The sequence below is a fragment of the Sceloporus undulatus genome, chromosome 4 (genome assembly GCF_019175285.1).
Source record: "Sceloporus undulatus isolate JIND9_A2432 ecotype Alabama chromosome 4, SceUnd_v1.1, whole genome shotgun sequence".
Lineage (NCBI taxonomy): Eukaryota > Metazoa > Chordata > Lepidosauria > Squamata > Phrynosomatidae > Sceloporus > Sceloporus undulatus.
In genome coordinates, this window is record NC_056525.1 from 27070777 (window position 1) to 27086023 (window position 15247).

The 15247-nt window shown below is 41.9% G+C and overlaps 1 long non-coding RNA gene across 1 annotated transcript in view; it reads right to left on the reverse strand.

The window, feature by feature from the left end:
* LOC121928565 overlaps positions 1–13493 on the reverse strand; it is a 32895-nt gene extending 19402 nt beyond the window's left edge. The window contains exons 1-2 of the long non-coding RNA XR_006103522.1: positions 13377–13493; positions 865–966 (exon numbers count right to left, since the gene is read on the reverse strand). This is a non-coding gene — a long non-coding RNA (uncharacterized LOC121928565). The remainder of the gene's footprint in view (positions 1–864; positions 967–13376) is intronic.
* Positions 13494–15247: the final 1754 nt, after the last annotated feature.

Here is a 15247-nt window from a genome sequence, read left to right on the forward strand (position 1 = left end):
TTATAATCATACCATTTCCCATCTTAAAAGTCCAACACTCTGGCCATTGTACTCTACTTCATTGGCATAGAGACTTCCATGTTTTTTGGGGAAGGGATAGTTATTAGTTGTTTTGTTCTTTTGAACCTGGCTGCTTGCTTGGTTATTCTGTACCCCTTTATGGAAAATTTGACCTTACCTTTCTTCCATTTGTAGCAGAAGCAGGTAACTGTCAAGGGCTGGGAGTCCACATTGACTTCCCTTATGATCTTGGAGGGCCACACCTGCTTTCTATCTGCCCTGAATTTTAATTTTTTTTAAAATCACTGATAAGCCCCCCCTTTTACTACCCATAGGGACCATAAGGTGCAACTTTGCCATGTTTTAGGCCTTCCCATACTTTTTTTAGGCTCAGGAGAGGCTTTTCACCAGCGAGGAAGTGAACTGGAAGTCGGTGGGGTTTCCAAAGGCCTCACCTTGGCATAACATAGGATGTTGGGAACATGGCAAAATTTTCTCCCATTCCCCTAGAGAGTTGGGAGTTATCATTAATTAAACATTGTTTTGTTTTGTTCAAAGACAGGGTGCTGAGAGGTCCCTGGAGATTACAGTCCAGGAATTAACATTCTTACTGACTTTGGTTATAGATATAATATCAGAAATGTATTATAGACATATTTTATTCTTTCCAAAGTTTCACAGATGAAACCTGGGACAGGTGTGGCCAAGCAACATCAGAATGTGGTCAAGATGGCAAAAGATATCAGTGAAGAGGAGCACACAAACTAGGAGAGACTACAACATTTTGCTTTTGTCTGACCCTGTTGTAAAGGATAAGATTCCTCCACCACCCTCTCCCCCTTAATGACTTCATTGAGTACATACCACTTTTGCGCTTTGAACTGAGTTTGCAGTAGTTGGAGCAAGCTTGAGGGCAAAACAGAGATGTGGGAAGACAGAAGTGATACTGGGGCATTTCAAAAGCAACTGAAAAAGTAGAACAACAGCGGATTAATCAGGACATTCCCTGATGAATCAGGACAGTTAGAAGGTATGTTGATTTTATTTATATAAAAAAACCTTTTCACATTCTGACCGGCTCTCTTTTTGCTAATATTACTGCAAACACAGACCTAGTCAATGTGACATGCTGTGGATATGCTCCTGTTTTTTTAGCAGGATGAAATATGACCTGTTTGTGCCAGAGCTCTTGTGTCAATTGCAGGCACCATGAAATATTAATAAAGCTGGGGTGGTGATTACTTCAAGGTGAAAAGACATGGTGGGGGAGCATTCTGCCCACTATATTTTCCTGGTACTCCTCATCATCTCTGCCCCACCCCTTTATTTCCTTCCAGCCAGACTCAGAAAAGGGGGTGGGTTGTAGGTGGAGGAAGGGTATTGTACCTTATGTTTTGCCCATCTTGTCTTCATTTTGTTCTTTGATGTCAACTCATTCTAGAAAATACAGATCTCCTGCTGGCAAGTGTGGTATTGTCATCACATGCCTTAAGCCAGTGGTAGACTCACGTCTGCCTTGCAAGAATGAACTTGTTTTGTTTAAGTAAAACTGCAAGATCAGTAACCTGTGCAAAGGATATGGCTTAATGCTTTTTCATGCATTCCAAAATCAAGTAGAATAAATATGTGAGGATGGGAAAGCATAACAGCCCTTTCCCCCCATTTCCCTTCTCTCACAATTTTTGCACTCTTAAAACAGAGACTAATGCCCTGAAGCAAAGACCTGCCTTTACCAATTGACATTCTCTGTTCTCTGTAAATCTACTAAGTTAGGGCCTCTCCACATATAGAAGCAAACTCCTCTGACTAGAGTTACCAGATCTCAGGGCCTGGCCCCTCTTCACCAATTTTGAGGGTGAGTAGGAGGAATCTCAGAATGAGAGCACTGTTTTGAAAACATTCTGTGTATGTATTTTCTTCATTTCTTAGTTTTGGTCTTTCAATGGCAAACTGGGCAACTGGTTGATTTTTAATGACATCAGAGGCTGCCCCATGTAACATTACACTTGTCAGTGCCTGCCTCTGCAACATAAGGGGTTGTCATCCCACAGTTTAAGGTATGGGTTCTGAACTCTTAAGGCTGGAGTAGTTTTAACATAGCAATCATACTTTCTGGCAGTACTCCACTTCCTTTGAAGGCATCAGACTAGCTTAGGTGTGAAGTTTCTTTTTAAAGAATGTAGCTCTCAGTATTCTGCAACAAGCATAACCATTGGTCACACTGGCAGAAGGATGAAGTCTAAAAATAACTGTTCCAATGTTCTGGTTTTAGGGGGTTAGATGGTGCATACGTCTGTACTCTCTAACAGAAAAGATTGGCCAGGAAAATCAAGAAGGCATGAAGGCTGGCACTGCTGCTACCAGCATCTTCCACCTAAAGCTGTTGCCTCATTCTGCCTAATAGTAGTGTTGGGTCTACTATAGCCAGTCTCTCTATATAGGAAGTCTTTCCCCTTTAGTTAGTCACCTTCAGGTGGTAGAGGATGACAAAAATAATGGACAAAGTGGGGCTAGCATACTGCATTTCTGTTTGTTTTCAGAACACCTAAAAAGATAATTAGGATTCCAGAGTTCTGAACTGAGAAACTTATTCTGAATATCAGAATTCGAGTGGAACTCACAATCTTTCAGCACAAAAATCCATCTGTGGTCGTTCCAAGCTATTTTCATTTCAGCAGTCCCATTTCAGAATGAGAGGAGAGATGCTTTGTTCTTGTGTGACAATTGGGAGTTGGATATTGTTGCAAATAATAGTGTCCGCTTCTAATAGTAAGTGGTCCAAGTAGGGTATTTTACTGTGTGTGTCATCTTATTATCTATTGCTTATGTACAGAACTTTCTCTGTGGTGCATATGTTTGAAAATAAACACTCCCTTATTTTGGAGAATCAGGTTTTCACATGAGTCACATATTAAACAGCTAATACCAAGAATTCCTAACACCGTTTCCTGCAAAAGGCATCAATATTGTATTGTTGGCACACTTAAAGATAAATCCTGTTTGCTCTGAAATACATCTAGATTAAGCACTGCTCCTATGAGCAATCCTTAACAGGGTTCTTTGCCAGTAGCACATGCCAGCCAAAAATTCTAGTAAGTAAATTGTTAATAACAGCATGCTCTTCACCAGCCTCTGAAATACACAGAGCCAATTTAAATGACTCAGTATTCTTGTGCTGCTCATCTTTTGCAAAGTTGTTTTGAGCTTTGGCAATCTGCCTCATTTTTAATAATTGTAATAATGAATAATATATTGTGCTTTTGGAATTTTATTGTACAGAAGATGCTATTGTATTAATCAGGGCAGCTATGAACAAACTAGACAAGAGCCTGAAGTGTAAAGATATACAATTGAATACTATCGTTAGGATTGTCCATGCCATCATATCTTCCATTTATATGTTTGGTTGTGAAAGCTGGACAGTGGGGAAAAAAAGCTGATATGAAGAAAATCAGCCTATTTAAAATGTGGTACTGGAGAAGAGTTCTATACATAGTGTGGACTCCTGAAGACAAATAAATGGATATAAACTGAGGTTGTCATACTTTGGACGTATGAGAATATACTGTACAACTCATTGGAAAAGATGATAATGCTTGGCAAAGTAGAAGGCAGTAGGAAAAGAAGAAGATTGCATTACAGATGGATAGATTCAATCAAGGAAGCTGTGACCTTGAGTTTACAAGATTTGAGTAGGGCTGTTGATAATAGGGTGACTTGGGGATCTCTCATTCATTGTCATTTCCAACTTGTTGCAACCCTGTCACAGGGTTTTCATGGCAGGAATTTTTCTGAGTGGATTTGCCTTCGCCTTCCTCTGAGGCTAGAGAGTATGACTTGCCCAAGGTCACCCTGTGAGTTTCCATGGCCAAGCAGGGATTTGAACTCTGGTCTCCAGCGTCATAGTCCAGTGCTCAAACCACTCTACCATGCTGGCTCATGCTCATTGAAAGGCAAAATAATGGCAGACAATTAACATTAACATGTACAGGCTTCCCACACAATGTAACTGGCTATTGTGTGACGAGAAAACTGATACAGAGAGGCTCTTGGTCTGATCCAGTATTGTGGTGGTTATATTCTTAGTATTCAAATGGTTTCGCAAATGCCATTACAGCTGTCCTGGCAATCTACTTGTACAGTAGACCATATTTTAAATACTATATTTTATCAAAAAGGTGGACCAGCAATAAAGTTTAAAGAAAGTAGACTGCCTAGAGAAACAGTTTATGGCAGCTATGAGATCTGAGTTAGGAACATCCTGGCTCCAAGCAAAAATGGCTACAGCTTTACACTGACTGCACTATTGGAAGGAGGCATGGCCAGCTGAATTTATGCAGAGAGAAAGCATGCACCCATTGCATAGGGCTTGCAGGAGTTTTATTTATGAAATGGAAAAGGAAGGAAAGCAAAAAAGTAATATTTCCAAGCTCTGGGATCATCCATTTATTTATTAGATTGTAAAGCCACACAATTATCAAAGCTTTCTGGGTGGCAGTGGCATCACTAACAGGTGCAGACCACACCAGGTGACACTGAAAGAAAGGGTGCTCCTCAAACATCTGCATTTGTGCAGAAATAGGCTGTGGCCATTTCCTGTGCCTCTTGTGCTGAAGATATATGCTATGAGTGGGGTGAAGGTCAGTGAGAGGAGAAAGGAAAGGCCCTGGTTTTTTAAAATCAAATTTCAAGTTTCAACATTCTTAATTTTTTAAAAATATATATTAAAAACACATATTTTATCAAATGTTCACTTTAACTACATGAAACTACACACACACTCACACACACATTTATTCTGTGTACTGTATATGATAGTATAATTTAAAGGTATAATTTTAATTTTGCTCATTTATGTCACAACTATAATCATTACATTTGGCAATATATGAGAATTATGATTTATAGGGTAACATTAGTACAAAAGAAATATTACTGAGGATTCTATATGGTGTGACCTGGGAGGAGGTCAATGGGGGTGACACCATGAGTTACCGCACTGGGTGACACCAACTCTAGTGATGCCACTGCTGGGGGGTACACTCTTCACTGTGATAGACTGTGTGTCTCTTGGCAGTCTTTTTCTTTGTATAACGTAGATCAGAATTTATTGGTAGTTCTCCAGTTGTTTTGCATTTAGTTTACAAGGTTTTCAACTCTCATTAATTGAACTATGTCCCCTTTTCTTTCTTTAAATTAGACTGCTAAAATCATGGAAGTTTGGAGGGGAAATGAGAGGAGATTTGGGTGAGAAAGGCATTTGGCTGATGTGATGTGGAATGATTTATACCCCTCAAATGCCAAACTTCCATAACCGGATATCTGGCATGGGGGAAAGCTGGGAATGTATGTCACTTAGAATTTAGGCAAACACATTTCAGTCAGACAGCTTTGTTAAAACGTTTATTCCTCCAAATACAACAAACTGTGGCTCTCTTTAGCATGCTTAAGGAAGTTATTAAAATTCCTGTAGGTGGCACTCATGCATCAGCTTTTGTCTTCCAGCAATCTGCTAAGGATTATAGAGGCATTCTTTATTGACTTTGAAAGCCCTGTGAAATTCAAGGAGCTGCCTTCACTCAACAGGTGGCTTGAAGGCAGATGCTTTCCTTTTATGTGGGTTTGTTCCGAGGGGAAAAATGCATTTGAGATTGGATGGGATGGGCAGTAGGTAAGCTGGATCTCCTGGTGACTTCTAGTGATGTTCATACATTGGCAAGGCTCTCTGTTTCCCAGATGAAAATCCACCAAACAGTGATGCCTTTATTGGCCAACTGAAATGCACAATATACTTGTTGCAAGCTTTCAAAACTCCACTGGCTTCTTCATAGGCAAGATGTTACATACCAAACAGGAGAAAAATTGGAGATGTTAGTAAGATGCCTGCATTTTGTTGTTTCTGTCCTTAGATCTTGAAACTGTGGTACATGCACTGGTAACTTCTTGTTTAGATTTCTGCAATGCACTCTACATGGGGCTACCTTTATACTAAGTCCAGAAGCTTCAGCTGATCCAAAATGCTGCAGCCAGATTGCTCACTAGAACATCCAGATCAGAGCATGTTACACCAATATTGAAAAATCTGCACTGGCGACCAATTAGCTTCCGGGCCCAATATAAAGTGTTGGTTATTACCTTTAAAGCCCTAAATGGCTCAGGCCCAAGTTATTTGAGGAAACGCCTCTCACTACACAATCTGCCCTGCACTCTCAGGACTTCTGGAAAGAAACTATTGGAACATCCCAAAGTTAGACTAAGATCAACTTTTGAGAAAGCATTTACTGCTGCTGCCCCAAGACTCTGGAATGGCCTACTGGAAGAGATCTGTCTTATTAACACTCTAGATGCCTTTAAGAAAGCACTTAAGACGGATCTCCTCCGGTGGGTGTACCCACCTGATCTATTATGATTCAACCCTGAAAATGTTTACCTCCTAGAGATGATGTGCACATAGATTGTAATAATATTTTTATATTGTTTTATAATTGACTGGTAATCAATATATGTATGAAATTGCGAGCTGTGAAATTTATGCATTGTAATGCTGATTTTAGCTGTTGTGCTTCCGCCTCGATCCATGGGGAGAGGCGGGAAATATAAATAAAGATTTTATTATTATTATTTTTAGTTAAGATGGTATGGGCCATCCTCCTCTGGCCATGTGGCGCTTTCGAAGCCAGTGTAGCTTTGCAACAAGTATATTGTGCATTTTGGTTGGCCAATAAAGTTACTACAGTTTGGTGGGTTTTTGTTTGAATCTACTACATGGCCAACACAGCAACCCCTGCATGTCTCCCAAATGTTTCACAATATGCAACAACAAAACTATAAAAGTCTTCCACATAGCACAGTACTGAAATGAAGAACACTTTGGGTTGTCTGAGGGCAGATTTCTGCATATGGAGGCACTCCAGACAAGTTTCTGTACTTTTTTCTGTGCCTTTTTTCATGCAAAGTGTATGTCTCTTGCACCAGGGTCCAATTCGTAGTTTTTAGGGTTCTAGTGAAAAATAAGGCAGATGCCTCAAGACTGAAGTCTGCCCACCCATGCTTTACGTTATAGAAATCGTTTTGCATTTATAGCTATTCTGAATGATACGTTGGGTTGGGGCTCTCCTCTATCAATGGGATTTGGGTCTGTAGGGCCAAGCTACAGCCCAATAGTGGTGAGAAGGTGATAGCGAACCTACTTAAGGTGGTCCATTGAAAAGATCTTGCCTAGTGTCTCTCCAAAGCCTGGAACTGGCTAGCTCCACCAGGCCTGCCTGGAAGAAGAAAAGCCCTCTCTTCATCCACCATCTTGAGGGAGAGAGAGGCAGGCTAGCTCCACCAAGCCTGCCTGGAAGAAAACAAGCCCTCCCTTCATCCACCATCTTGAGGGGGAGAGAGGCAGGCTAGCTCCACCAGGCCTGCCTGGAAGAAGACAAGCCCTCCCTTCAGCCACCATCTTGAGGGAGAGAGAGGCAGGCTAGCTCCAAGAAGCCAAGTCCTCCCTCCAGTCCATCTCCCTTTGTCCAGGCCTCGGAGGTAGAGAAGACTGCTGGACCCCATCCCTTTCCCCACCACCACTCCTTTCTTCTTTTGTTTCGTGTCTTTTAGATTGTAAGCCTGAGGGCAGGGAACTGTCTAATTAAAAAGATTGTATGTACAGCGCTGTGTAAATTTACAGCGCTTTCTAAATAAAGGTTAATAATAATAATAATAACTGACACTGACATTCAAGGTGAAGTCTAGAATAAAGGACCAGGCTAAAATAGCTCTCAGTGCCTAAGAATGTGCTAGTGCACTGGGTTAGCCTTCTGGAAGGCTAAGTGGTTTGGCATGACTGTTAAATGTAACTTTACTATAATCGAAGTGCTTGCTGGGATAATACCACCTACATCCAGTAGAGCAACATTGGGCGGGTTAGACTCCATAAGCTGTGAAACTGCAGTTTCCATGATTCCTAGCCAGTAGAATTAATAGAGGGGATTGCTGAGATTTATAGGCCAGCACCAGTCTGGAGGAAGCCAGATTTACTCAGCTGTGCTATGCCGCAATGTAGTAGTAAGCCTATGAATAGTTAGTGGGGAAAATAAAGAAATCCTTTTTCAAAAAGCTGGAAGGGACCATGGATATCCTCTTGTCCCAATTCTCCTCAATGCAGAAGCCAACCAGTTGCTGGCTGGTGATGATGGAAATTCTAGTCCAGAACATCTGCAGGATGTCAGGATGGAGAAAACACATTTATTCTGGCCTTGTGTTCAGTGTGGGAACTGTAATCCAAGAAACAACTACATCTCTGATGGATAACTATTCAATATCTCCAGTTTATGAAATCTGACCACCTTCTGAAGCAGTTTATTTCACTGTTGAAGAACTCTTACTACAAGGAACTTTTTCTTAAAGCTTGCTGGAAATCTACTTCCTTGAAAATTCTGTCCATTAGTTTTTATCTTCTTCTTCCCCTTACCCCTTTCTTCCCCAACCCTTGGACCCAAGGCAACTTGACAAGAGATATACCAGTTCAACAGACAGCAGTTCACAGCATACAAAAGTTAGAATTAGAATTAATAGCAATTAAAAGCATGCTCGTTTAAAAAAGGAAATAAGAACAAATATAGACAATACAAATACAAACATTATTAAATGCCCTTTCCCCATGAGCAGTCCCTGCTCAAAGGCTAGGCAAAACAAAAAAGTCTTCACTTGCCTACAGGATAACGAGGAGGGGACCATTCTAGCATAGGAGCAGCCGCCAAGGAGGTCCTCTCACTTGTTTCCATCAGATATACTTGAGGGTGATGGGAAGGAAGTGAAAACTGTCTCCCATTAAATGGCACCTACTCCTTCTGGAACAAGAGAGAACTAGTCCATTTTACATGCGATAACCTTCAAGATTTTTTAAAACAACTATTTTGTCTCCTCTTTTTCTTCTCCATGCTTAGCATCTCTTTCAACCGTTTCTTGAAGGATTAGACCAGGGGTAGGCAACCTTTTTGAGCCGGGAGCCGGGTTGCTGTCCCTCAGACAACTGGGGGGCCGAACTCAAAATGGCGCCCGGAGTGGTGCGAAAGCTGCGGCGGGGCGGCAATCGGCGGCAGGACTGGGCTGGGGCCGGTCCCAAGGCCTCACCGGGCCAGATCCGGCCTGCGGGCTGTAGGTTGCCGACCCCTGGATTAGACCATGAGTATCACTAAATGATTCTGCCCTTCCCTTGTTATACTTTAATCCAAGTGACAAATTAGGTATCACAATGAAGCTGCATCTAAGTTCAAGCAACTCCTTTTCTCTTGTAAACTGTCCCAGCATCCCTTATCCAATAATCCCTCCCCAGCTACTTTTATACCTGTTCTTGGCTCATCTTTATCTTGATAAAATGGTTGCAGCCTGCCGGAAAAGAATTTAATGGGTAAAATACCAAGGGAAAAGCTAAGCACTTCATTCCTTTTGTTTTTATTGTTTGCTTTCAAGTTGTTTCTGACCTATGGTGACCCTAAGGCAACTCTATCATGGAGATTTCTTAACAAAACTTGTTCAGAGTTGGTTTTCTTTGCCTCCCCTGAGGCTGAGATAGTGTGATTTGCCCAAGATCACTCAGTAGGTTTCCATGGTCAAGCAGAGATTCAAACCTTGATCTCCAGAGTCATAGTCCAATGCTAAAATCAAATCACTACACCACATTGGCCCTCTTCATCCTTTCACTTTACTCAGTCAGGTATTTTGAAAGTGAGAAAGTGGTTTCAATGCATTCCATTGCAGTGTAACATAGATTTTATTTTGCAAACAGCAGGCACTAGAAGCTCCTTAAGAAAGAATCTCAGGAATCTGAAGGGAACAATAGATACTATACTTAAGGACAACTTTCACAGTTAGGATACAATCCTAGGCAATCCTAGTCCCACTTACTAGGAAGTTGTTGCGTCTCTTCAAGTCACTTATGGTGATCCTAAGGCAACCCTACCTATCACAGGGATTTCTTGGCAAGATGTATTAAGAGGAGAGTTGCCTTTGCCTTTTTCTGAAGCTGAGAGAGTATGATTTTCCCAAGGTCACCCAATGGGTTTCCATGGCCAAGCAGAGTTCCAAACTCTGGTCTCCAGAGTTGTAGTCCATTGCTCAAACCATTACGCCATGCTGACTAATGCTAGCAAGTACAGTGGGCCTTTAGTATCTGCTGAGTTTTGATTGCAGGACCCCCTGTGGATATCAAAATCCACGGATGCGCAAGTCTCATTATATACAATGGCCTAGTAAAATGGTGTCTCTTAACAGCAAAATCAAGGTTTCTTTTTTGGAATTTGTATATTTTTGAATATTTTCAATCTGTGGATGCTTGAATCCATGAATAAAGAATCTGTGGATACAAAGCTAGTATTGGTGTAGTGGTTCAAGTTGGATTTGGATTTTGAGAGAATGAGGGTTTGAATGCGATGGAAACTCACTGGGTGAACTTGAGCAAGTTACACTTTCTTATCAGTAGAAGAAGTCGAAGGCAAACAATCTCGAATGAATGAATGAATGAATTGCCAAGAAAACTCTATGAAAGGGTAGCCAGATGTCAGAGCTCACTTGAAGGCATGTAACAACTGAAGGCACATAACAACAAAGTCCTATTAAATTTAGCTGGACCTATTTCTAAATAACATGCATAGGACTGCACTGTTACTAATGTTATTGCAACTGTGCAGATATATTTAGTACAGGTTGCAAGAGAACATATATTTTTATTAATATATAAATACAAACATCATACATACCACACATAACAATCTTAAACATCAACTAAAAACAAACAAAAAAACAAAAACAAAAAAGCATTTACTTACTTACATCCTAAACCATATAATCATTCATTCTAATTGTTATAACTATTGATTCTAAAAAGAGAGCATCTTCAACTAGTGAAATTTGCGACGTTTCCTACCAAATTATAATTATCCTTACTTTACTTTAATCCAAATAAGTCTTCCTCAATTACGTCCTGTATTATATAATCACCAAATTTCGATTTTCTTATCATTTCCAATTTTTCCTTCTTCTTTCCAACCAACTTTTAATCTTTCCTTCTCTCTTTAACTTTAATAAGAGAACGTATTTTAGGAGAGTTAAGCATGTTATGATAGATCTGTTACTGCTTGGGATGTGCATTCTTTTCTGTCACTTCATCTTGTCAAAGATATCTGAAGTCTTTCAACTGATTTGATCAGTCAGATGGTGCTGAGACAAAGGAAATGAATGTATTCATTGTACCACTTTCAGCTCTTGTAACCATCGTGCATAAGGCTGGGACACTTTAGTCCTCCACAGTCCCAGTTTGATGTAGAATCCACCCAGAACTGTACGTATAATAATATGTTGACTGACATGTCACCTGCATAGGTGTAAACAGCATCTATATATTTCACACATTTGGCTTGTAGACCAGTGGCTTTCAAACGTTGATCCTCCAGATGTTTTAGACTTCAGCTCCCAGAATTCCTGACTGTTGGCTGAGTCAGCTAGATCTTCTAGGAGCTGAAGTCCTAAACACCTGGAGTTTGGCAATAACAGGTCTAGGAGAACCAGCATTTCCCAACAACTCCAATTGAATTTTGTTTGTTTGTTTGTTTGTTTGCCATTAGGGTACTTTTGCTTGAGATACTTTTTGACTGGTACTTTTGCACTGCAGTCAATACAACACAGCCATTGAGCCCAAAACAGCCCAAGCCATTTTTTTTTTAGAAAACTATGATGCATGATGAAACAGGAGAGATGTAGTCTGTTGTCCTCATTTGTACGAAATTGACATTTCTCACTGGGGTCAGAAAATGTCCAACGGCTCACACAGTGCAGTTCTTAAAATCCTTGTGCTTGAGGAGTAAACACCACCATCCATCTCCGGTTGAGCATAATTCTTGTGTCCTGCTGTGAATCTGTTGTATTCAATGGAGCTTAACATCAGTGTGGCAGTGTTCCATAGTGGTTAGAATGTTGGAATGGGAGCTTGAAAATCCATCTTCCAAGTTCAGATTGACACATTAAGCTCACTGAATTTCCTCATAGACTCATAGAATTGGAAGATACCACAGGGGCCATCCAGTCCAACCCCCTGCTCAGTGTGTTCCACTGTCGAACAGTTCTTCCTAATATTGAGGTGGAATCTCTTTTCCTGGAGTTTGGTGCCATTGCTCTGGGACCTATTCTCTAGAGCAGCAGAAAACAAGCTTGCTCCATCCTCAGTATGACACCATTTAAAATATTTAAACAGGGTTATTGTATCACCTCTTAATCTACCTTGCAAAGTTGTTGTTAGGATGAAGAAGGGGAGAGAAAAACCATGTTAGATATATTGCCCTGAGCTCATTGGAGGAAAGGCAGGACAGAACTGTATCATTAACAGTTATACCTTTAGGGAAGAACTGTCTCCAGCCTTAAAGCATCTTATACATTGCTTTTAAAGTCAAAATCAAAACACTGAAGTGTTCCTGAAAAAGTATTGGAAGCCAGATAATATATTAAACTAAGATTTTCTCATCAGGTATCAGGGACAGCCCTCTCATTTCTGAGAACCTTCCCTTCAGGTAACCTCTGAAAGTGATTATAAGGAGATTGCTTCCCCTTCCATTTTGAGTCTCTCTAGTTCTACCGCTTCCAGCAGTTCACCTCTATTAGGAGGTCACTTGTTCTGTTTTTCACTAGTTGCAGATTCAGAAAGTCTTCAGGGGCAGCCCCAGATAGACTCTGGTTGCAACAGGAAAGGTTCAAGGTTATTGAGGCAATAATCATGGCAATTGCTACAGTTCAGCTCTGAACAAAAGAAAAAAGCGAGCAACTACAGCTGAGCTTTATCAGAAAAATAAAGACCCACAAGCTATGAAACTCCAAGGCAAATTGTGTGTTCATTGGAAATAGCTGTTTTTTAAAATTGCAAGAAGCAAGGATTTGTTGATATAGCTCAGAAATATCTCTGCAGCTCATTGTTAGTTGTTTATTGTTGTGTGCCTTTTAGTCATTTCTGATTTATGGCAACCCTAAAGTGGTCCTAACATGGGGTTTCCTTGGCAAGATTTGTTCAGAGGGGGGTTGCCATTGCCTTCCTTTGAGGCTGAGAGAGTGTGAATTGCTCAAGGTCACCCAGTGGGTTTCATGGCTGAGCAGTTCATAGTACACAGAGGCCTTTTCTCCAGCCCTGGGACTCAAGATGGCTACAAAAGTTAAAACAAACAGAATTAGAAACTCACATTGGTAAAAGCGTACAAAAGTTAAAATACTTTTGAACTATTAATAGAATTAGTAGCAGTTTAAAAACATACCCATAAAAGGCAACAGATATGAAAAATGCAGCAATTTATTAAAAGTCCTTTTTCCATAAAGAGGCAGTTCCCAAAGGCTTATCGAAACAAAAATCTTTTCACCTGCTGCTTAGGAGGACAGCATCAAAGGGGCCAACCTAGCCTTTCTAGGGCCTCATTCACACTGGCGGCATTGCTCTGGAAGGAACTGGGCAAATTGGGGGGGGGGGGGGGCCCTCCCGAATCTCTCCGGAAGCAAGTGCTGACTACCAATCAGGGGCATTTTAACCCGAATGCCCTCTTGGAGGATTCAGGTTTAAGGTGAAGGTGCCTGGCTGTCAATCAAAGTTAGTTCCGCGATGGTCATAGGTGACGCTTCCAGCATGGATAGGGGCATCAGAAGTGTGCTTTCCACCCCTCCTTTTTTTAAAGGACCAGGCACCACTTGTCAAATTTAAAAACCTCTGGTGTGTGTGTGTTGTGGGCATTTGGGTCAGTGTTGTAGGTTATGATCTGCTCTTGGCCCCATTTTCAACCCCAAAATGCAAGCTAATGCATCCTGTATCCCCCACTCCTGTAGGCAACCTTTTGGAGCCAGGGCCGGGTTGGTGTCCCTCAGACAAGTCGGGGGGCCGAAGCTGGGGGTGGAGCTTCCACCCTCTGGGCGGGCTGCATGCTGGGGGCGGAGCTTCCACCCTCCAGGGAGCCACCCTCTGGGGCGGAGCCACCCTCTGGGGCGGAGCCTCCACCGAAGCCCTGCAAGAGGAGGAGGCCGTGTGCCCGCCCTCTCCTCCTCATGTCCCTTTCTGGACAAACACCCCCAACCTGCATCCCAAACACACAGAAAAGGCACTTTGGAAAGTACACTCCTTGGCTTCAGAAACAGTGCGTACATGCCTCTCAAGCATGACTCAATCATTATCATTGTCATCATCATCATCACCATACTATCATTGTCAAAGCAAGGGAGACTTGTTAGCATTAAAGCACACAAAACACACTTTGCAAGGTCACACTCTCTCAGCTTTCTGAAACAGTAGTTGCATGCTTCTCAAGCTGACTCATCATCATCATCACACCACACTATCATTGTCAAAGCAAGGGAGTCTTGTTAGCATTAAAAGCACAAACACACTTTCAAGGTCACACTCTCTCACTTCTAAACAGTAGTTGCATGCTTTCCAAGCTGACTCATCATCATCATCACCACACTATCATTGTCAAAGCAAGGAGACTTGTTAGCATTAAAAGCACACAAACAACATTGCAAGGCACACCCCTTCAGCTTCTGAAACATAGTTGCATGCTTCTCAAGCGCTCATCCATCATCATCCACACTATATTGTCAAAGCAAGGGAGACTTGTTAGCATTAAAAGCACACAAACACACTTTGCAAGGTCACACTCTCTCGCCTTCTGAAACAGTAGTTGCATGCTCTCAAGCTGCATCATCATCATCATCACCACCACACTATCATGGTCAAAGCAAGGGAGTCTTGTTAGCATTAAAAGCACACAAAACACACTTTGCAAGGTCACACTCTCTCAGCTTCTGAAACAGTAGTTGCATGCTTCTCAAGTTGACTCATCATCATCACCACAATCATTGTCAAGCAAGGAGACTTGTTAGCATTAAAGCACACAAACACACTTGTGCAAGGTCACACTCTCTCAGCTCTGAAACAGTAGTTGCATGCTTCTCAAGCGACTCATCATCATCACACCACACTATCATTGTCAAAGCAAGGGAGACTGTTAGCATGAAAGCACACTCACCACCTTCTCCTCTTCCTCCTCCTTCCTCTCTCTCTCCTCTTCCCTCCTCGCTGCTGCCCCCATCTCCTCTTCCCCTCTTCCTCCTGCTGCTGCCTCCTCCTGCTCTTCCTCCCTGGAGCAGGACGGAGGACACAGAGGAGGAGGTGGGATGCGGGGCGGCATGAAGCCCCGCGGGGAGCCGGGATGGCCCCGCGGAGCCGGTGGGGATGCGGGAGGGC